This window comes from Chenopodium album, chromosome 23 (assembly GCF_948465745.1).
Source record: "Chenopodium album chromosome 23, dcCheAlbu1.1, whole genome shotgun sequence".
NCBI classification, from domain to species: Eukaryota; Viridiplantae; Streptophyta; class Magnoliopsida; order Caryophyllales; family Amaranthaceae; genus Chenopodium; species Chenopodium album.
This window is the reverse complement of record NC_137856.1, coordinates 12821424-12824094: the sequence shown is the minus strand read 5'-3', so window position 1 is coordinate 12824094 and position 2671 is coordinate 12821424. Positions and strand designations below refer to the sequence as shown.

Genomic DNA, 2671 nt, shown 5'->3' with positions numbered 1-2671 from the left:
TAGGATGTGTGCACCGCTTGATCTAGGATGAAGAGATGAAGGGGGGGATACCCAGCCAGGTGCGGGCGCACCAAGGTGGTGTGCGGCCGCACATTGGTCGGGTGCGGCCGCACACCTGGTGCGTGCGGGCGCACCAATCTGGGTGTGTCCCGTGCGCACCATTCTCTCTCCTCCGAGCGCCCGCACCTACGTGGGTCTATTTTTGGGCGTCAATACCGAACTCCTCCTTGTATATATAGTTATTTCTTCCTATTTTTAGAAAGAAGTTTTTAGATTGAATTTGATAGTTAGTTTTGGGAGAATTTTAGAGAGAGAAACTCAAGAACTTTAGAGAGAGAAACTCATGATTTTTGGTGATTGCTCAAGAATTCCTCATTGTAATTGATCTTTAGATCAAAGTTTTGTAAGGATCTTCTTCTTGATTTCAATACAAGTTTGATTCTAGTTGATTTCATTTGTTTTTCATGTTATTGTTGATTGATTGAAGCTTGTTTGATGATTGATTGTAGTTTTATTGATTTTTGATTGATTGTTGGTTTGATCTTTGATTTCAATTTCAATTATGTTGATGATGAAATTGATGATTGTTGTAGTTTTGATCTTGATTCTTATGGCTAGTGAGTAGTTTTCTAGCTAGGGAAATGGTGAAGCATGTTTGAGTGATGGATTAGAGTAATTTGGGGATAATTGATGGAGTTGATGATATGATTAAATTTGGTTGATAATTCCTGTGCATGTGTGTGATTGATTGAAGTTTGGCCATCTTTGATTATTGCACTAGATTGCATTGTGAGCTTGCTATGACACGGACCATTGATTAGTAACTTGCAATTTCACGATTGAGGTGCTTTGTGACGTTCCCTAGGTAGTGTTTAGCGTAGTTGACGCTAGTTAGACCTCTAGGTGAACTATCTTGGTATGCTCTTTTGGATACATGATGATCTTCCTTCATATCACTTGACTTAGTCGGTTTGACCTCCCAAATTACCATTTTCCATTACAATTCCATGTGGATCCATTGCCCTAGTGTCTTGCATCATTTAGCTATAGCTCTAGTTTCCTTCATAAATCCCCTTTTACTTGACTTCGAAATAGCTTGACTTAGGCATTGTGCATTCGACCTCCATTCCTTTGGGTTCGACCTTGACTTACCACTACACTAAACAGGGGTTTGTTAAGTTACAAATTTTGTTTGATTGGGTGGGGTGGTAGCCCAACGACCTACCGTTCTCCTTCGCATCAAAATGACGCCGTTGCCGGGGAATGGTGCTTTGAGTGCATGTTGTTGTTGAGTCTATTTCATTTCATTTGCAAAATACAAAAAGATTTTACACTTTAGGCTACACTTGTAGCCGTGCTACTTATATTTTCTTTGAGTTTTGTATGCATAGGTCCCGAGATCGCTCATTTGTTCCCTTTGATCCGGAGATTGAAAGAACCCTCTCAAGGAGGAGAGTAGCAAACAAGACTTTGGATTATAGTTCCTCAAGCATAGAAGAGATTGAACAAGAGCAAGTTATGGGAGAACAACCAAGAGTTGCCTTGAAAGAATTGGGAGTGCCCGGTGCATATAGGTTCGAGAGCGGCATAGCTCCACCTACAACACCGGCAAACGATTTTGAAATTAGGCCGGCAATGATCACCCTAATTGAGAGGAGACAATATAGTGGGGGAAAGAACGAGAGCCCATTGAACCATCTTAAGGAGTTTGAAAAATATTGCAACACAATCAAGGTTAATGGAGTGTCTCAAGAATTCATCCGCCTTAAGTTGTTCCCTTTCTCCCTCATAGGAAGGTCTTTGGAATGGCTAGACAAAGAGGTGAAGCCCGATTCATTGAGAACTTGGGATGATGTCACTAAAGCTTTCTTGTCCCGTTTCTATCCTCAAAGAAAACGGCGGAGGCAAGGGCTTTAATTAAAGGATTCAAGCAAAAACCAAATGAGAGTCTTTATGAAGCATGGGAGAGATTCAAGGAGTACCAAAGAGAATGTCCTCACCACGGAATTCCATCATATCAATTGATCCAAATCTTCTATGGTGGTTTGAGTCCTCAAGGCAAGGCATGTCTTGATGGAGGGGCCGGTGGTCCAATCATGAACAAAACCGAAGAAGAAGTTGTGGACATAATAGAGGATGTGGTGACTTACTATAGAGATTGGCAAGATGGGGAAAGAGATTCTTCAAGCAAGCAATCTTCGTTGTACTCGGTGGACCATCTCAATGCCATCAACAATCTTTCCTCTCAAATGACAAACTTGGGAAAGGAGATGACGGCGATCAAGGCCAAGTTGGAGAGTGTTTCTTCCTCTTCCCAAGCTCCAAATCTTCCCTCCCAAATTAAGGGGAGATGTACTTCTTCTAACTCTCAAACTCCTTCTACTTCACATAATATGCCTATGGGATGTTTGTTTTGTGATGTATGTGGATCATATGACCATGATTCTAGTAATTGCAACAATGAATGTGTTGATGATTTTGACAACAATGAGTGTGAACATATTAATTTTGTGGCAAACAACAATGTCCAAAGGTTTGATAATCAAAGAGGCCAATGGAATAGGAATTACCAAAACCAAGGCAATTTTGACAACTATAATCATGGTGGTGGTTATAGGAACCAAGGGAATCAAGGTTCTCGTGGTAACCATAACCAAGGTTATAGTGGCCA

The 2671-nt window shown here is 41.1% G+C and overlaps 1 non-coding gene across 1 annotated transcript; it reads right to left on the bottom strand.

Moving 5' to 3' along the window:
* Positions 1 to 1902: 1902 nt before the first annotated feature.
* On the bottom strand, positions 1903 to 2008 carry LOC145609910 (small nucleolar RNA R71). The gene has a single exon (XR_014106178.1). It is a non-coding gene; the product is annotated as a small nucleolar RNA R71 (small nucleolar RNA).
* Positions 2009 to 2671: the final 663 nt, after the last annotated feature.